This window comes from Dendronephthya gigantea, unplaced genomic scaffold, assembly GCF_004324835.1.
Source record: "Dendronephthya gigantea isolate DGI-Jeju-01 unplaced genomic scaffold, DenGig_1.0 000040F, whole genome shotgun sequence".
Taxonomy (NCBI): Eukaryota; Metazoa; Cnidaria; class Anthozoa; order Malacalcyonacea; family Nephtheidae; genus Dendronephthya; species Dendronephthya gigantea.
In genome coordinates this window covers 66,569-88,782 of record NW_021163050.1, presented here as the reverse complement: position 1 = coordinate 88,782, position 22,214 = coordinate 66,569, and the positions used below count along the sequence as shown (strand labels likewise).

The window sequence follows — 22,214 nt, the reverse complement described above, 5'->3', positions numbered from 1 at the left end:
ATGGAACATAGGAGTCAGTAGCGAAGTGTAAGGAACACATGCAAGTGCATTTCGATGGACGGAAGTTTTTTCGCTTGCAAAAGTCGATCCAGATATTTCGCCTTCTCTGCTCTTCTTTATTTGACGCTTTCGGAAATGAAAAATAATGTATATTGTTTTCTTTGTTCTTTTTGTAATCGCTTGTGCAACCGTAAACCGGGCAATACATTCTGGCGCAGTAAAAGTAAATAGAAATTTATATTTCGCGCCAAGATGTTTAGATCAACCCAGGTTATGACATCACACATGTTAAGCGTGCATAAATTAGCATAGAGAAATATAAATCAAGATGGCGGACGAAAGAGAACACTCGGGTATAAACAAACGCTCGTTTCTCTTGACAAAGCTTCTTTATCGACATAATACTAATCACGCTTGATTATTTAAAAGGTAAACTTTAATATTATGCAGAAAAAAAATATATTGCCATTTTCCTTTAAAATGTGAACACTGTCTTCTGGGGGAGAAGTTTATAAACACAACTTGACGAGATGACTTTCTCATTGCGAGTTAAAGCACAATGTAAACTGCCTCCTGCGCACTAATTTCAACATTATTAAGAAAGACATTACCAATGTCCCTTACTTGCTGTTTAATAGTAGAATTTCCTCTTCTAGCCTCAACACAAGCAGTTCGCAATCACTCATTCCTTTTTGAGCTTTGGAAATATAGGATACAATGTACATGGCACATGCATAAATATCAAGTAAAAATTGAATATCCATATTTGCTCGCCATGCACTAAGGCAGGCAGGATTATAGTTATTTATTCTCAATTCGTTAGGCTCCCGTTTTAGGAATATTGTTGGGGTGTTTAGCCCTGATCGTATAGCAAGTAAGTAATTTTGTTCAGATATTTCTAAATTTGCTAACATTTGGTCAAATGTCATGTCTTCGCCCTATTCAAATATTCTTTTATTGATTTCCATTCCTTTTCATGGTGCTCACAACTCTCGCCATCCACATCCAATGGATAAAGAATTGTTGTTGACTTCATAGGCGGTTGTGGATAGTTAAAACTACATTGGGTTTTTGATTTTTTTTTGCAAATGTGGGAATGGCGATGCACTTGTCTGTTAACAAGTTTAAGTAACTTAGGATTATCCCATGTTTTTTTACAGCTAATTATTTTATCAATAAATGCTGTCACTTCTATGTCATTATTAACACCAAAAACTGGAGCATCTTCTAACCATATTAACATATGAATATGAGGTGAACCCCTTTGTTGATACTCTACCCTATAAAACCAGTCAGTGATTTTCCCTAGTGGTGCAAGACTACTCAGAAGAAACTTTTGCAAAAACTGATTTACTTGATAGTCAAAGTGTCTAGCACAGGTCACTGGATCACTCTGAATCAACTTGCATTTTTGTTCCCAGTTAAGACTTTCTAATTCATCATCAGTATAATCTGTGTTATTGGCAAGTTTACTAAGTACTTTAAGGAGATGCGTCCACTGAGATTTTCTGCGGATGAAAAGCTACAAAACAAAGATGCTGAACCCAATTGCCTTATCATTGCAAAAATATCCTTCGTTGCCTTTTCAAAATATGGAGGTGAACTTCTCAACGCTCTTAAAAACTTAAAGCCTTCATCATGGTGAATTAATTTTTCTATTGCATCTTTTCTCTTCAGTTGACCAGCTTTAATTGGACCATTGCTACCTTGACATTTTCTCAAGACAACTTGACTTTGCTTGCAACTTCTTGGTTTTAAAGAAAATATTTTCAACACACATGGCAACCCTTCTGTCTGATTGCCTTAACTCAGACTTGCAAATTTCACTGTAATGAAAATCTGTAAGCCTGTTAGTATTGTCAGGTCGTTTTTGACTTAAAAAAATACCTTGGTATGCCAATTCTTTAGAATATTTATCTCTGAATACACTTAAAGGAGTGCTACCTTCTGCTGGTGCAATATTCAATATATGCTGGCGTTCATTCTCTGTCACAAAATCAGTTGCTGTTAACATGGTATCAGTGAGTCCAGCTGGTATCTCTGACTCATCCAATTATTTTCATCATCATCAATAATTACTGGTGATTTAGAGGTATTATTTACAGATAATACATTTGTATTAGGCTTGCTACTATCTGACTGATCCTCATCTTTAGTAACATTATCATTAGGTGATAAAGCATTAGTAGTTTCAAGCCAAGTATCATTAAAATGTATACCTTCTTCCCTATAAAGACTGCTGTTTTCAACAAGCAAACAAAAAGGTCTGAAAGATTTCCCAGACAGAGGCAAGATATGTTTTCTTTGAAGAGTCCTGGTCAGTGGCCCTTCAAGAGGTGTGGTAAATAGTACCCTGCAAAAATTATCCATCCTTCTAAAGCATGGAAATCACAAATTCTCTACACATTATGTTGAAGATATACACTGCATATATTATATTGTATTGTATACTGTACTGCAAAACGTTATAGGTGCGGTGAAAGTTTATTATTTTGAGTTGGCGATAGGCACATCTAAGTTTCAAGCCCCCTTACCGTTGCTTTCATATTCCTTGAATCTGGTCTGTCCTGATTGCTTTCAGGCAACAAATGGACTGACCTAACCACAATTAAATACAAGCAAAATATGTACAGTATGTACTTACCAAGTTTGTGTGCGATATAATTTGAATATATTATATTATGGGTGATCTTTGACTTTGTCCGGTTTCACCTACATTATATATTGATAGGATATTGTATAAGGATAGTTGACTAAATAGTAAATGTCAAAAGGATAGTAAATTAATAAAATAATTAGGTAAAAAATACAGAAAACTTACCAAATAGTTCCTATGGTTTGTACTCTCAGTTCAAAATCAAAGAAGGAATCGGTGAAGCTATTAAAAGCATTTATATTTATATGCCAATATGCCATGTGTTTTCCCGTGTGTTTACAATCGACTATGTAACATTGTTATTTTGGGTGTTAACTTAAAAAAAACTTAACTTAACTTACACAGGAGACAGCATAGTATCTACTCGTGCATGTGCAGTAGATACAAAAACCGGGGTATCTGTAAAATTATCATCATACAAACAAGAAAAGATATCAAGACGTAGAATAAGTAAGGATTTCAAATTAGATTTTTCAACATTTAAAATTTTATGCAAAACAGTATTTAAACTAAATTGATACATAACTCCATGCTCAATAAGACAATTAAAACACGCTATTAATTTTTTAACACGTAAATATAAAAAAAGACAAAAACGAAAACATGTATTCTTTTTGAAATCAAGAGCAATGAAAATGATGAAAAAAACAAATCTGAATTTGTATATCAAACGCCAAAATTATAATTCCATATTTTCAATTTCAATTCCAATTAAAAATAAATACTTAAACATTGGTAAATTTGAGTTTCCACATACAAATGTTGATTGAATTTCTGAATATGAAGGTAGTAAAAAATCATGAATTTTGTTTTGATTTTCCTGTAAAACACATGCAGAGGCACCACAATGATAAATAAACGAATTTAAACAAAAATAATCTGGAAATGATATCCTTTGCATTTTATGAATACAGTTATAATGAAGTCGATTTATTACACAATCTATATATTATAATATTTTATTGTATTAAATACATTTTACCACAGATCAAAACATATATAAAAGTATTTTTACAAGAGACAGGAAATGAAATTTTTTCAAGCAGAATAGGTGAAGAGAACAAAAAAGAGAGTAATGTTCCAGGATGTAATATTCAGACTAAATCCGCTTTTCGACATTAGATCTCGTAGTTTCTTGGAGCACTCTATTCCTTCTTCTTTCGTAGCCACTGACTTTAAACAGTCGTCTACATGAAAGTTTTTGTTTACTGTGTTAATTTCTTCTTCTGGATAGGAAGTACAGTTATCATCCGCGGTTTTAGGCAGTGTGTAATTGGCGCAGCTTGGCGACGAAGTTGCTCCAAAAAGGTGTACAGTCATTTGGTACTCTTCTATATCTTGAGTTGTATCGCCAATTTGGCCACCACAAAAAATGCAGTAGGTCTTGATCGTAGTCTGGAACTCTTACTTGGTGAAACATCCCTTCCACATCTGTCATAAATGGGATCGAAATCGTAATAATACGCCTATCAACATGTTTGTTAGATCGGGTCCCTGATATAGTTCGTTTTTAAGGATGTTCCATGATACGCAGCGGAGCAATCGAAAACTACGTGAATCTTTTCTGGTTTTTTTGGATGGTATACTTCGTGGTGGGGCAGGTACCATACTCTTCCATCTCCACGTTGAAGCTTCTCAACTGGGATTTCCTTGGCATAACCCTTCTCGATTATGTCTGCTATGAACTTGCAGTAATCACTATGGAACTTCACCTGAGTTGTTTTAACTTCGGTGATCAGACGAGAACTGCTGCTTTCCAAGTGGTATGGACTTAGACATCTTGTTTCAGAAAACAACAACCTGTCATCTATGAATATTTTTGGGTAAGGTTATTAAACAAAAATATTCCTCTTGGGCAAATTACTGTGATCATTGGAATAATTTTCTATGAATAAATCAAAAGTATTCCCAAGTGACCACTTGGAAATGCTTCGTGTCGTCAACCCCTTTTAATTTATCACTTGGAAAGCACCGGTTCTCGTCTGATCACTGAAATTAAAACAGTTGAGCTGAAGTTAGTACTTGGATGAATGACAACTTGGGTATACTTCGTGTCGTAAACACATTTTGATTTATTGATAGAAGATTATTCCAATGTTTTCATTAATTTGCCCAAAAGGAATATTTTTGTTTAACTTTCCCCAAAAATATTCATGGATGAAAAGGTCTTGTTTTCTCAAACACGATGTCAACGTCTATACCACTTGTAAAGCACCGGCTCTAATCTGATCACCGAAGTTAAAACAAGTCAGGTGAAGTTAGTACTTGGATAGGTTACTCCTTGTGTTTTAGGCTCCTTTTGATTTATTCATAGAAAATTATTCCAATGTTCTCATCAATTTGCCTAAAAGGAATATATTTGTTTAACTTTCCCCAAAAATATTCATAGAGGTTCACCTCATATTCATATGTTAATATGGTTAAAAGATGCTCCAGTTTTTGGTGTTAATAATGACATAGAAGTGACAGCATTTATTGATAAAATAATTAAGAATTAAAAAACGAGTTGCGCGCCTTTATGGTGTAATAATGCACGATGGGGGGAATGTTGGGATGCTTCGTCAAATGCGCGGTTGTGCTCTGGCCCCCAAGAATACGTACGCAACATCTTGCTTTGGTAGATCACGAAGTGGGGACGACAGAGTGGCTAGACGTCCAGAATACCTGGTTAGATAACTTACTAAACCAAGGAAACTTTTTAAACTCTTCGCATAAACTCACTTCCTTGCACTTGAACTGCAACTTCTCCTTGTTGAATATCACGCCCTTGTCTCGTGCTCTTTTGCTTGACCAGATTTGCATCATGCTCTTCTTCTGAATATACAAATGTATCGTTGGCTATACCAGTGATACCATTGAGACCTTCAAGTGCTGTATCCAGCTGTTTCTGGAAGATATCTTGAGAAACAATGAGACCAAAAGGTAACCGGTTAAACCGATAGCAGCCAAAGGGGGTGCTAAATGTTGTAATGGTTTAATCCTACCTCGATTTAGGTTTTCTCTCCTTTTCTTCTGCAAATCAACTACCTGTTTAGGGTTTAAGACATCTCTGGTCATCATCTTGAGCTGCTGGCCGGTGGCTTCCTCGGTACGTGCGATTTCTCTTGCTTTTTTAAAGGTTAGCTCATTCCCCTCAGCAATACATTTCTTACGGACTGTATCTAAATCCACTCCAAATACCAAGCCATCTCGCAGCAATTCATCGTTGTAAATCATCCCGATAACCACTGTTCTGGATAAGGAGATTTGCTTCGGTTAAAAACTCGTCAAGAGATCGACTATTCTGCTTGAAATTTCTCAGATAGAAACAATTGAGAAGATGGTTGGACTGAGGTTTCATGTGCTGTTCGAATCTTCTCCAGTATTCGTCTAATTTGTCTTGATCATCTTCACTCCAAGTATTATATAGGTCAAGACCGTAATCTCCTACCCATAGGAGAACGTATTGACATTTCTGCTTATCAGTTCGATCTTTCAAAGGACCATCAAATAGTAATTCACACTTCTGCCGAAATTGTTTAAGTTGTTGTGGCAGATCTGGTCCGGCCGTCCAATCGATCCTTGGCGGTTCAAAGCCGGTTAGATCACTCATTTTGTTAACAAACAAACAACAAACTTATTGAGTTGGGTTTCTAGACCTTTTAGTCTTAATTTCACACCTGACACCATGTAAAACTCACACGTTTATCTTCAACAAAGCTTTATTCGGTAAATATATTACAATATGGCGGCTCTACGATGAGTCCACATGTTTATGGTCGGCACTTGATCATAGACAACATACGCACATATCTGAGTCTGCTATATATCATGGTCAGCGGGTACCCTAATTCGATTTCATAATAAAATAGCGCGGGAAAATTGCCACGAAGGAAAGCAAAATGGCTACTCTAGAACCGTTGGACGATGATGGTGGCCAAGTTGTTGTGTATGCCACACAAAAAGAAATGCTTCAGGGATTTGAAGAGTACAAGAGACAAACGCTAAGTGGATGGAGATGTGTAAAATCGAACGCTCTTTTTGGTAAGTTCTTATTTACATATTATATGAATATTTATAGTCACATATTAGTTTTAATACATTCTAATAAATATAAATATTCAAAACGCATGAACAGTCAACAAAAAATTTATTCCTTGGCTGGTCAACAATAACTGCTGATGCGGTCACTTTGCGAATACATGTAATATATTGATATTCGAGCATGCAAACTGAATCTATTCACATATACTGTAATAACTGTATGTAAACACATTGGCACATATCAATAACTCTCCTGACGAAGGCCCTCAGGTCGAAACGTCGAGAATGTTTTGTCTATTTAGGCAGTTGTTATACCACATTTGATGCTAAGTTGTTTGAAGACGCTGCCACGCTGCTCCTTGGTTATAGCGATATTGTTTTGTTTAAATACAACAGGTGGGTAGACAGAGTGTGGCAGTGTGTTACAGTTAACTATATTTCTTAAGTATCAAATTGGCAATATTTTGAATATGTATGTATTATATGTATGTAAGTATGTGTGTATGGATGTATGTATAACATGACATGACATAATTTAAAAAAAAATTAAGGCAAGACTGCTGAGGAAATTATGGCTGCATCAAAAAAAATTGGAACAAGAGTTCAATGGAGCCTAGCAAGTTCAAACGGGATATCATTTTCATTTGATGGTGTGCCATTTCTATGTGTTGGGACAGTGAACTATTAATGCCATCAGGGTGATGATAGAGATCGAAAAACAAAAACGAAGAGACAAGAAGACCGGGATAAAAATGAGGTAATTTTACTTGTCAGTCGGGAAGCTCTGCCACTTCATGACTTCATGGGTAACCAAAACGTTTGACAATATCTGTAGTTAACCAATTAAGTGGCAATGCACCCCAGCTAGTGCACCTTGCTTATTTTTTTTACTTTTCTAATGGCAGATGATTTTATACGTCAGTGGAGAAGCTCTGCCTGCCACTTTATGGGTTGATAAACAAAAAATTAGTATTGAGCTATTATTTAATATTAGGGGGTTAATTTATTGAAAAACCATCCCATAAATACAATTCATATTTATACTCACACCATCTAATTTTGTAGAACCGAACCAAATCCAATTTTGTAGAACCGAACCAAATCCAATTTTGTAGAACCATGACAATACATTCAGGCAAAGGAGGAAATATTATCAACCATACTGGGTTGTCCCAGTCAAATTATAATGTCTCGTGTTCAGATTATAAAGTATGTATGCAGGTTAAGTTAGGGTGCACAATAATAATAATAATTAATTAACATTCTAAAAATTGTAAATATAGTTTTTTTCTAGGGGGGGCAGTTGTGCCACCCCCCCCCCCACTATGGTGTATGGTCCTGTGTGATATGCCATTTCCTTCATACCGTTAAAATTGCAATATGCTGTATGATCAATAACTAAATACAATACTCGATAGCACATGGGTCATGGTATTACATGTACAAAGCTGAGAGGTAATAGAAGGTTATCCTTGGCCTTAAAAGTACTATGATATGTATCTTAAATTCTATGTAAACTTTATAAATACATCAATTTTATAGGTTGTTGTTTGTTCAAATGGAGGGAAACCACAGAGAAAGATGAGAGAAGCAGCATCATCATTAAAGGCAGACTTGCAAGCAGGAATGAAGTTGGAGATTATTAACCAATTTGCAATTAAACTTCCAGATATAAATAGTCATAAGTTCCATACAACCAAAGGAGAGGTACATCAATACTCATTTTATGAATATTTTGAGATAAGTCATGGCCAGGTTTCAGTGATGAAAGACTGGTTCCTGATTCACTCTTTGGTCAAGTTTCACCAGCTAATATTATTAATGTCTATGTTTGCCGTCTTCAAATACATATAATAACTAATATCTGTAATTACCTGTTTAGGCTGCATGTCTACGGGAACCAATGGATCCTGTAATTGTGGAGAAAATTAGGGCAATGGAAGTGATTGGTGTTTGCAGTACGGCTGAAGTGCGTCGCCATTTGAATAATTTTGTGAAGCATGAGCTATTTATTTCATGGAGAAGATCCCCCACCTGAATTTAGCAGAAGGTATTACCCAACTGATGCGGACATTAGAAACATACTATGCACATCACAGATTGGCGCACAAAAGGCCCCAGATGATCAAATAAATTTGGAAATGAAGTGCAAGGACTGGCAAGAGTTAAATCCGGGAGACTTTACTTTCTATAGGGTAAATATACAATATGGTACTTTTGGCGGCAAAGTGTAATGAAACAGAGTTAACTCTAAATAATATTATATAATTATACGTATACAATTCAATAAATAAGTTTGACTTTTCCACCATCAACAGTGCTGTCAGTAGAGGAAGATTCACGAAGCTTTCTATTTGTTTATCAATCGCAATGGATGAAGTGCTTACTATTGTTATATGATCAGGAAATGTGCTTGATGGACGCCACGTACAGAACCTGCAGGTACAATGTCAGTATTTGATAAATTTTACGTCTAACACTAACATCTTGGTATTAGCATTACGTCGTTAACGACGCTGTCTTTCCTCAGAATAACGTAGTTCATGGTGAGTGAGTTTTATGGCTAATCATTAGGCTGCCTAGGCCACGAAAACAAAAGCTTTTCTTTTTTGAATTTCTTCAGCAGTAACAACAATTAAATGGAATAACATTAATTTAATTATATTATATTTTCCAGATACGCATTGCCACTCTTCTTCCTGTGTGTACGCTCCAACATTGGGTATATTGTCGTTGCTGTGTTTATCCCAGAGCATGAAGATGCAGAATCCATCTCAGAGGTTCTCAGAAAAATACGCAAGGAAAACCCATTCTGGGATCCTAAGAATGTTATGGTTGACTGTTCACTGGCAGAAATAGCGGCCATTAACGAATGTTTTCCAAGTAAGTAAACCTTATCCAGTATAAAATGTTGGTGTTCCATATTTCTAAACGTATGTCATACATTTACGTTCCTGACCGTCGTCCCACGACAGCTGCTGATGTTTGAGGAAACATCGCTTGTAAAATCTCAAGGTCTGAAGTGTTTACACCTTTGCTCCCAACCTATAGGTTATCAAAAATTGTCACATAGCAGGAAAGGATGTGCAGAATACTATTTCATGTTTTCCTTTAAAAAATTCTAAGAAAGTGCTGCACTTTCGAATTCATGCTGCAACTCTAAGTATGTTAAAATTAGGGTTTCACTGTACCGTTGCAACAGTTTGTGGCTCTTCTATTGTACCCGCTATAGATCTTTGCTCAGAAGCACCATTATTTGTAGCTTGCAATTCAGGTTCACAGTCGTTGTCGTCATCATCATCATCATCACCCTAAGGATTGATATGGTAGGGGGTTACTATACGAATACGATATACCTCAAAAACTTATATTACAGTTTGGTTGTCCTTCCAAAAGCATAAACTGTAAACTATGAATGTGGAAGGGATGATAATAATATACAACGTTAAACTGGAAATTATTTCTCATATTTGAACCTAAATAAACATTAGAACACAAGGAAAATTTTAGCATTATTGCTAATACGTCTTGAATTTAACTAATATATCCGAAATATATTTACTTCATTATCCCTATCCAGGTATAATATGAAAATCAAACAATACAGAGATACTTACGATCACTGAAATTTTCGATGGTAGTGGTGTGTTTGCCATAATATATAGGCTACCTTGTCCAATCAAGGATGCAACCTCCTGCCCACTCCATGAAAAGCTACTACTAACAGAAGGCCTTTTCAGCTTCTTCATACCAGTCATTACACACAAGTAATCATAATCAAGCAGTTGATCTGCATTGAGAGAAAATACTTGCGAAAAAACTGATGTCACTTCCTCTTTCACCTTAAAAAATAAATAACAAAGTTAGGATATGATTGCATGCAACCCCTTGGAAGTATAAGTTCCCAAAATTTTTTAACCAAGAATTTGGAATAAAAATATTGCAAAGTTCTTCTGCAATTGCTCTTGTTTATGCCAGGGATGGAGTTAGCCATGTGTGTGTGTGTTTGTGTGTGTGTGCAAATTTGTTTTGTGTCTGAAAATTCTGTTGAAAATTCTAGGAATTTTTTAAAGAAATTAAACTACTCAATGAGGCACGGTCCCTACAAAACCATGCTGGATCTCTATGTATGCATACAGTAATGAGAAACAAAAACATATATAGTTTGTTGCTCATTCTAAACCGTCAATTTCAGTAGATGCATAAATTACAAAATACAGTTATCTAATTCGAATTAACTGTCAATTGCACTATCAATGTTGTTTTTGAACTCACCTGAAGAGCATTTCAATTCGACATTAATCGGATTTTCCCAATTAATCCCCTCTCAGATAAGGCACCTCGTTGCTTTCCTTTAGGAATGGATAGAATCTTGTCACGTGAATATGGAAGGCACACAACATCTTTATTCCATGTCCTTAGTCGACCAACAAATCCAGATGTCTTCCTTTTGCTCTTGGAAGAGCTATTAGTTGCACCAACACTTCTAGAAGTACTTCTAGAACCTGTAGTAGGTGGTGTGTAGCCAGAAGGCAATGGATAGGAATTAACTTCCACGTTAGTTCTGTCTGCGGGTCTTTGCTAAAACATCACAAACAGTTATAAAGCAACACAACACCGACCTCCATGTTTTAACAACAATTTATTGTATGGCTATAATGTATAAAGCTTAGTTACCTGGGGTGTTGAACTTGCAGATGTACCAACATCCACATTATTTGTTACTGATTCTATCACCCTTGCAATTTGGCAGAGAACATTCGTAGCTGACAAACCGTTTGATGAATTATTCATTTGTATTCTTTTAGCTAGTGCTTGTGTTGTCGTTGACTCGTTGAGCGACTTTTGGAATTTGGCGCCATTTCACGATCGAGACTCCCCCCCCCGTACCATAGCAGTTGTACCCAGGCAACTTCCTGCTTATTTTACATTCGGCGCCAGCCATATTTTTTTAACATTTCGATTATATGTAAACCATCAGGATTATATGTAAACCATCCACGGATTGTTTAGGAAGTGATCTAAATAATCCATAGATTGTTTGCAAACAACCTTTGGATTATTTAATTTGAAAATAAACCGTTTATAAACCATACTAAATAATCTGGTTATTTTTTTGCAAACAATCTATGGATTATTTGTAAACAATGTATAGATTGTTTGTGAATAATACGTGGATTGTTTGTAAATAATCATTGGATTGTATTAATATAACATATTACATAACTAAATATGAAAAATAACACCTATTTTGTGTGTAAACATTATTTTTACATTTGGCGCCCCATACATTTGATGCTAAGTTATATGATTTTCATATATTAATTGAAATAGGTAGTGACTACCTATCAAGCTGGGTCTACTGAAAATCTCCAGGATTTTCATTAAAAGCAGATTAAAAGCAGCTGAAGCAAGAGAACTGTTAGATATCAGACTTAATGTTTTTAAACTAGCTATATTTTCATATTTCCCACCGTATTTTAGAAAATACGAAGGGAATTTTTCATTCATTGTTAACAATCAATTCGCAAGCTCTTCTTGTGTTTTCATCCAGTTAATTAGTTTCGCTGATTGTTGGAAAGGAGCAATTAGGTATGATCTTTCTTATTACGTAATACAGTTATTAGAATACCCGTTCGCAGAGACATGATAAAAGTATAGTACGACTTACTGGTTGTTCTACCGTACGAATTTTAAGCAAAATAAAAATACTATTGTGGTTGGTTGGGTGGAAGTACAATACGCACATAACGAGAAAGTAACCAATTTTGAAAAATGTGGTTGTACCCTCGGAGATTCAAAAAAGACAAATTTCCAACTAGAAACAAACTGTCAGATCATTATATTTTGATGAAACAAGAAAATTTTGCTCAGTTTGTGGGACAACTGTTGTTACTGCCATGCTACAATATTTCATGCATTGACAGGATTTTCTGCATATTAAGCTACTAAATTGGATTTGGACGCATGCCGGTATATTAAGTGACTAAAAACCACTTGTGATTAGAAATAAATGTCACTAACTGGTGGAATCATTTGGAATGCACTCGTTCGATAATAATATACAGCTATCATTAATAATATTGATAGTATTAATTTAATGTTAATCTAATTTGAAGTGTGTATAATTCCATTCGAAATTAAGACCCTTCAAAACCCTTGTAATAATTTAATATTATAGCCTGTGATGATTTTCCTTAAAACGAGGAATATTGCGAAATGGCTTGTACCCGTCTAAGTAAACTGTGTGTTTTTAACTTGCACTGAGAAAGGAAATTTTCATAGAATTTTCGCAGTCATGTATCCGATATTGTAAGTATAGGTGTGGCAAAAATTGGAAAATGTGGAATTTCACAAAATGAAAGTACCTATTGTTATGTCAATATTCAATAGGTAGTGCATATGAAAGCAGCAATTTTAACTACAAGGGGCTCTCTTCCAGCAGGCTGAAAATTGTAAAAGAGGTAAACATTGCGAACTTGGAGATGATCCTTCTTCAATATACCTCTACTGTTTTGCACAATGTTCACTTTAAAAGAGCCCCTGCAGGAATTGCGTCTTTCATCCAATTATATTCTTTAAATCAACCGGCCCAAGCTTTTCATAAATTCTCTCTCTTCTCAGGCAGAAGAGTATGTGGCGAACGAGTCACTGTCGTGTGATTTTGACCAATTTCATGATAAAATCTTTCCTCAGAATAACGTAGTTCATGGTGAGTGAGTTTTATGGCTAATCATTAGGCTGCCTAGGCCACGAAAACAAAAGCTTTTCTTTTTTGAATTTCTTCAGCAGTAACAACAATTAAATGGAATAACATTAATTTAATTATATTATATTTTCCAGATACGCATTGCCACTCTTCTTCCTGTGTGTACGCTCCAACATTGGGTATATTGTCGTTGCTGTGTTTATCCCAGAGCATGAAGATGCAGAATCCATCTCAGAGGTTCTCAGAAAAATACGCAAGGAAAACCCATTCTGGGATCCTAAGAATGTTATGGTTGACTGTTCACTGGCAGAAATAGCGGCCATTAACGAATGTTTTCCAAGTAAGTAAACCTTATCCAGTATAAAATGTTGGTGTTCCATATTTCTAAACGTATGTCATACATTTACGTTCCTGACCGTCGTCCCACGACAGCTGCTGATGTTTGAGGAAACATCGCTTGTAAAATCTCAAGGTCTGAAGTGTTTACACCTTTGCTCCCAACCTATAGGTTATCAAAAATTGTCACATAGCAGGAAAGGATGTGCAGAATACTATTTCATGTTTTCCTTTAAAAAATTCTAAGAAAGTGCTGCACTTTCGAATTCATGCTGCAACTCTAAGTATGTTAAAATTAGGGTTTCACTGTACCGTTGCAACAGTTTGTGGCTCTTCTATTGTACCCGCTATAGATCTTTGCTCAGAAGCACCATTATTTGTAGCTTGCAATTCAGGTTCACAGTCGTTGTCGTCATCATCATCATCATCACCCTAAGGATTGATATGGTAGGGGGTTACTATACGAATACGATATACCTCAAAAACTTTATTACAGTTTGGTTGTCCTTCCAAAAGCATAAACTGTAAACTATGAATGTGGAAGGGATGATAATAATATACAACGTTAAACTGGAAATTATTTCTCATATTTGAACCTAAATAAACATTAGAACACAAGGAAAATTTTAGCATTATTGCTAATACGTCTTGAATTTAACTAATATATCCGAAATATATTTACTTCATTATCCCTATCCAGGTATAATATGAAAATCAAACAATACAGAGATACTTACGATCACTGAAATTTTCGATGGTAGTGGTGTGTTTGCCATAATATATAGGCTACCTTGTCCAATCAAGGATGCAACCTCCTGCCCACTCCATGAAAAGCTACCTAACAGAAGGCCTTTTCAGCTTCTTCATACCAGTCATTACACACAAGTAATCATAATCAAGCAGTTGATCTGCATTGAGAGAAAATACTTGCGAAAAAACTGATGTCACTTCCTCTTCACCTTAAAAAATAAATAACAAAGTTAGGATATGATTGCATGCAACCCCTTGGAAGTATAAGTTCCCAAAATTTTTTAACCAAGAATTTGGAATAAAAATATTGCAAAGTTCTTCTGCAATTGCTCTTGTTTATGCCAGGGATGGAGTTAGCCATGTGTGTGTGTGTTTGTGTGTGTGTGCAAATTTGTTTTGTGTCTGAAAATTCTGTTGAAAATTCTAGGAATTTTTAAAGAAATTAAACTACTCAATGAGGCACGGTCCCTACAAAACCATGCTGGATCTCTATGTATGCATACAGTAATGAGAAACAAAACATATATAGTTTGTTGCTCATTCTAAACCGTCAATTTCAGTAGATGCATAAATTACAAAATACAGTTATCTAATTCGAATTAACTGTCAATTGCACTATCAATGTTGTTTTTGAACTCACCTGAAGAGCATTTCAATTCGACATTAATCGGATTTTCCCAATTAATCCCCTCAGATAAGGCACCTCGTTGCTTTCCTTTAGGAATGGATAGAATCTTGTCACGTGAATATGGAAGGCACACAACATCTTTATTCCATGTCCTTAGTCGACCAACAAATCCAGATGTCTTCCTTTTGCTCTTGGAAGAGCTATTAGTTGCACCAACACTTCTAGAAGTACTTCTAGAACCTGTAGTAGGTGGTGTGTAGCCAGAAGGCAATGGATAGGAATTAACTTCCACGTTAGTTCTGTCTGCGGGTCTTTGCTAAAACATCACAAACAGTTATAAAGCAACACAACACCGACCTCCATGTTTTAACAACAATTTATTGTATGGCTATAATGTATAAAGCTTAGTTACCTGGGGTGTTGAACTTGCAGATGTACCAACATCCGCATTATTTGTTACTGATTCTATCACCCTTGCAATTTGGCAGAGAACATTCGTAGCTGACAAACCGTTTGATGAATTATTCATTGTATTCTTTTAGCTAGTGCTTGTGTTGTCGTTGACTCGTTGAGCGACTTTTGGAATTTGGCGCCATTTCACGATCGAGACTCCCCCCCCCGTACCATAGCAGTTGTACCCAGGCAACTTCCTGCTTATTTTACATTCGGCGCCAGCCATATTTTTTAACATTTCGATTATATGTAAACCATCAGGATTATATGTAAACCATCCACGGATTGTTTAGGAAGTGATCTAAATAATCCATAGATTGTTTGCAAACAACCTTTGGATTATTTAATTTGAAAATAAACCGTTTATAAACCATACTAAATAATCTGGTTATTTTTTTGCAAACAATCTATGGATTATTTGTAAACAATGTATAGATTGTTTGTGAATAATACGTGGATTGTTTGTAAATAATCATTGGATTGTATTAATATAACATATTACATAACTAAATAATGAAAAATAACACCTATTTTGTGTGTAAACATTATTTTTACATTTGGCGCCCCATACATTTGATGCTAAGTTATATGATTTTCATATATTAATTGAAATAGGTAGTGACTACCTATCAAGCTGGGTCTACTGAAAATCTCCAGGATTTTCATTAAAAGCAGATTAAAAGCAACTGAAGCAAGAGAACTGTTAGATATCAGACTTAATGTTTTTAAACTAGCTATATTTTCATATTTCCCACCGTATTTTAGAAAATACGAAGGGAATTTTTCATTCATTGTTAACAATCAATTCGCAAGCTCTTCTTGTGTTTTCATCCAGTTAATTAGTTTCGCTGATTGTTGGAAAGGAGCAATTAGGTATGATCTTTCTTATTACGTAATACAGTTATTAGAATACCCGTTCGCAGAGACATGATAAAAGTATAGTACGACTTACTGGTTGTTCTACCGTACGAATTTTAAGCAAAATAAAAATACTATTGTGGTTGGTTGGGTGGAAGTACAATACGCACATAACGAGAAAGTAACCAATTTTGAAAAATGTGGTTGTACCCTCGGAGATTCAAAAAAGACAAATTTCCAACTAGAAACAAACTGTCAGATCATTATATTTTGATGAAACAAGAAAATTTGCTCAGTTTGTGGGACAACTGTTGTTACTGCCATGCTACAATATTTCATGCATTGACAGGATTTTCTGCATATTATAGCTACTAAATTGGATTTGGACGCATGCCGGTATATTAAGTAGACTAAAAACCACTTGTGATTAGAAATAAATGTCACTAACTGGTGGAATCATTTGGAATGCACTCGTTCGATAATAATATACAGCTATCATTAATAATATTGATAGTATTAATTTGTTAATCTAATTTGAAGTGTGTATAATTCCATTCGAAATTAAGACCCTTCAAAACCCTTGTAATAATTTAATATTATAGCCTGTGATGATTTTCCTTAAAACGAGGAATATTGCGAAATGGCTTGTACCCGTCTAAGTAAACTGTGTGTTTTTAACTTGCACTGAGAAAGGAAATTTTCATAGAATTTTCGCAGTCATGTATCCGATATTGTAAGTATAGGTGTGGCAAAAATTGGAAAATGTGGAATTTCACAAAATGAAAGTACCTATTGTTATGTCAATATTCAATAGGTAGTGCATATGAAAGCAGCAATTTTAACTACAAGGGGCTCTCTTCCAGCAGGCTGAAAATTGTAAAAGAGGTAAACATTGCGAACTTGGAGATGATCCTTCTTCAATATACCTCTACTGTTTTGCACAATGTTCACTTTAAAAGAGCCCCTGCAGGAATTGCGTCTTTCATCCAATTATATTCTTTAAATCAACCGGCCCAAGCTTTTCATAAATTCTCTCTCTTCTCAGGCAGAAGAGTATGTGGCGAACGAGTCACTGTCGTGTGATTTTGACCAATTTCATGATAAAAGTGTGTGGATACGGTGGGTTTAAGTGATATATGCACGCGTGTCTGGAGGTAAAGTCCCGCAAATTCTGGCTTAACGAAAACAATCATAAGGCAGCGTTCCAGTTATTTATTACAGTTCATTGACGCGCCGTGGTTTCACCATGTTTCTTATAACAGGTGGGAAATTTGCCAGCCTCATATACCTATGTGCAAGGGTGTAACCACTTCCCTCTATTGCTTGATTGTTTTGGTCTAGTAACTAATTTTATAACACTAATAACTACTGTATTCACTTTAGTAATTTATAGCAGGGAGGGGGATGGGATGTTTCCTCTTCGTGATTGAACATGCATGGGTATGTTTTTGCGCGTATATTTTCCCCTGTTTACAAATTTACTATATTTCCACATGAATGAATATATATGAATATATATAATACACTATAACTCTACAGACGAACATGCATGACATTTGACACATTTTCACGACACTGGATGTTATGCCAGGCTCGGATCAGTTACAGGGGTCAGAATAGAGAATATACCATGTCTCACGGTTGTTTTTTGAGAAAAATTAGACTAAAATCATTAAAATTTTAAATTTATATGTATAATAGACAAAGAGCCGTGCCTCACTTCGCGCCGGTGTCTGACTGTATAAATGTAAAAGAAAAAAAATATCTTGGCATGTTATGTGGCGTGCTCAAGCCCCTATGATTTATTTTAAGTAGATACGTACAGATTATACAATTATATATAATGCTATATTTACTATCAACTTCTATATTTATATATATATATATATCTCGGAAGCATTTGCAATGGTGCATCCGCGGCAACTAGCTGTTCCTTATTCTATTAGTGTTAGTCTATATTTACAGTTAATCCTATAATAATCAATTATCCGATGTCTGTTACACCATCCTCTTATCCAGCATTTTCCGATATCCGTTACACCCTTCTCGTCTCGAGGACGAGGTCGCCTGTTTTATAAGTCAAATGAATTTATTAGTTTTGAGTTGTAAGTCAATAAGGTATGGGCCAGCTCAATTTTTTTTAACTTTTATTAAACTCTCGTATGCTAATAAAGAAAGAGTCCTTTCATTTTCCGTCTGGTTAGGAGTATTCGTCGATAATCCAGTATAATATTTTAGAATTTCAAGCGGTTGTATATATGCATGTGTTCCTATGTACAGAGTGGGACAATACCACCGAAGTAAAGCCCGCTCCACACGAGAGCTATCAGTTGAGGTAACGACCTCGCGGGACAGTTAGCTGATAACTCAGCCCGAAAACCATTCGCACACAGGAGAAACTTGCCGCTCGAGGCGATTTCCTCATGAAACCCATCCGCACACGAAAGTAACTTGCTGGGCTAACATGCAGCCTCGCGAGGTCTTAAAACTCAAATGTTCAAAATTTTTAAATTTTCAATTGAAAATTTTGAAAATTTCCTAACGTTTGTATTATCTCAGTTGTCATAAATGTCCCCTAAATAACTGCTTAATAAGGCAATTTGAAAATTAAAATCAAAATTGTGGTAGGAAGGTTAGAAATTATCCTAATAAGAAGCCTTCGCAGACATACACTGGCACTGGTAGAAATGCAGGAAATTTTTTTAACTCAATGAACTGAGTTCAATGAGTTATATATTGTATATATAATGCTATATTTATTATCAACTTCTATATTTATAAAATCTCGGAAGCACTTGCAATGGTGCATCCGCGGCAACTAACTGTTCCTTACTCTATTAGTGTTAGTCTATATTTACATTTAATCCTAATAATCAATTATCCGATCTCCGTTACACCATCCTCTTACCATTTTCCGATTATCAGTATCAACAGGAAGTTTACTTCGTGGGATAAAAAACCACTCCCCGACCTGGTTATATAAAGGGAGAATTTAAGAACTGCTAAGCTAAGCACAAAAATTCGTTGCTGGTTTAAAGCAACATTGTACGCATGAACATGCAGTTGCTAAACGGAAACCATTATAGAAGAACAAGGTAGAAAAAACAGCAACTTGTCTCACAAATGTAAGTATTTTATTTGGTTACTTTATTAGCTAATATGAATAAGCACTGAACGAAGTGATAATATACAAGACATAAATTACCTGCAACACATGTGTCAAATTATTTTACTTTTTCACCAATTGTGTTTTAGCGAGGTTTTACTTGTCAATAGCAATGAATTCTATATCATCCGTATGGAGAAGCAGCATAACGGAAGTTCCAGGAGATATATTTCAGCGATGTACTTCAGAAAGCTGTGAGTGCGGAGGTAAACTGTTTCATTGCCCACTATGTACTCCAACGAAAATCAAAGGATTGAAACGATGCAAGTTGCTTAAACATTTTCATGCTATTCACTGGAAAACAAGAATCTCTTTTGACGGTAAGCTGTATGTATAGTCATTTTTACCAAGTCATATAGATTACAGTTTACACGGGCAGCAAAAGGATGTGGAATGACCATCGTCTCAGGATAATTATCAGTATAGACTACATATAGTTCACTCCATGCATGCATGCAAGAGTTGTTCGTGCAATTACTTGATACAACGAAGGCCGAAATGTTTGTGCATGGAAGTTAATGAATTTTTTACTTCACCTAATCATAACAAATTTTAAGTCATTGAGGACGTCACTTCATAATGCACTTGGCTATAAATATGTAGCTCATACTTTTAAGTTCTGGTTAATTTTAGAATGGACTGTTTCAAGATCATGTTTTCTTTTACCTATTTTAGAATTTGTCATTTTAAGATGTCGGCTTGAATGCATTTCCTCAGACGGAAGCATGGTTAACAATGTTTCGCATTTTCACTGTTGCTCCTGTGATAGAATTTTCGAGCGAACTGACTCGTTTACTAATCATTTGTATTCCCACAAGAGGCAAACTCTTGCTCGCGACCAATCACTTACAGGACAGTCGCAAACATCTGACTTACAGGATCGTGAATCGCGCACGAGTTCAAGCGACATTAATAACCAGCAAGGTACTTTAGAGTGCGAGTCATGTTTGAAATGTTTTTCATCCAAAAAATCACTTCGGAACCACATAAAATACATTCATGTCACACCCGATTACATAAATGCTAACAGACATCTTTACGGAGTTTGCGTTGATTCGCGCAAGGGACTATATTTGGTAAGACGCTCATTTAGTGGCACTAGTCATCCTATTCATGTTCTTCACAGCTTTGGAAGCGAAGGTGGATTCTCATGCGAATTAGACGAATGTAGGGAAGTTTCTAAGACAGCGAGAAGAAGCGGGAATCCAAATTTTACTTGCTGTCATTTGAAAAGCGTGCCGTACGTTTCGGAACCATTCAAAGGGCCACCTAAAATTACACAAAGAGCACTCGAAGAACTAATTGTTAAAATGAAGTGGCTTAAACAAAGCAGAGAACAAGAATGCCTTCAAGCACAAATGGTAGCAGAAAGTGCAAGCGCGCCAGCTGATTGTCGAGTTTTGCAACAAAAACGAAACTTCAAACAGATTTCGCCACTTCTCAGTATATGTAGGAGAAGTACACCATTATTCCCGATTTAAAAGAGTGGTAGTGTTGTTCGATATTACTTTAAATAAATGGTCTTGCGGTTGCTGCCATTTGAAGGTCACCTGCGTCCATAAAGCTTTCGGAAAGTGGTATCTATATCAGGTGAGACCAGATGATTTGTCCAATGACAGTACACCACAAGAATCAGAAACCGCGGCAATAAACGACTACGGAAACAATGTCAGTGAAAGTGAATGGGTAGATAATCCAGCCGAAGAAGAGACTCTTTTTGTAAACGTTGGAGAGTACCCCCCAAACGACTTACAGCTAACCAGAATGGTAGAATACATATATTCAGCGAAGAGAATTCCGCCATCTCTACCACGATCATTGACACATGATGCTGATGTTCTGTCCTTTCCACGTGTTCTGGTACCAATAGAAGAAACGTGCTGCAATTGCGAAGGTATTGCCCTTAGCAAAGAGAAATTGATTACACGGAAAGGAAAGATATTTACTTTAACCAAAGTTATTGAAGGTAAGTTTGTGCTAATGCACCCAGAGCTTTCGATAACACATCACGCTCAATATTTATGATTATGCAGTCAGCTACGTTAACATGGCGTTCAAATTGAAAAGGGTATTATTTCATGGTTACGGAATTTCTTTCAAAATGCATGTTTAAAATTTTTCAGATGTTGAACTATGTTACAAATCATGTCCACAATGTGGACTGATATACCGATATCAGGAGTATACGGATGGGCTTCATAACTTTGACGATTACCATTGCTTTAGTCTAAGCTTCCTGTTGCTGTTACGAGCATTTGTCGAGGTAAGCTGGTAGAGAAGCCAAAAATTAGTGACTCCTGCACCTGCAGGACTCGACTGATAAAGTTATATTTAAATTATTGCAGGAGCATACAGCATTAGGAAGAGTCACATCAGCAGTTGGTAGCACTGCCGGAGTGAAACTTAATCAAACCGTTGTGCGAAATGCTTACTATCATTTTGAAGCTCTTACTGAACACATATACGATTTTACATGTGTGCTCTGCGGAAATCACCCTCCACATCTAAACTGGGATCTTTGCAAGAAAGGGTGTTTCTCAATCGCACGTAAGTGCACCGTCTTGTTCTCTATATATATACATATATTAAGGCCTAAGTACGTTATATATTTTTTATCAAAAAATAGTATGCGATC

At 35.8% G+C, this 22,214-nt stretch overlaps 1 long non-coding RNA gene across 1 annotated transcript; it reads left to right on the top strand.

The window, feature by feature from the left end:
* The first annotated feature begins 21,354 nt into the window (after positions 1 to 21,354).
* On the top strand, positions 21,355 to 21,948 carry LOC114526602. Its single transcript, XR_003687355.1, has 3 exons — positions 21,355 to 21,545; positions 21,703 to 21,842; positions 21,925 to 21,948. It is a non-coding gene; the product is annotated as an uncharacterized LOC114526602 (long non-coding RNA).
* The last annotated feature ends 266 nt before the right edge of the window (positions 21,949 to 22,214 follow it).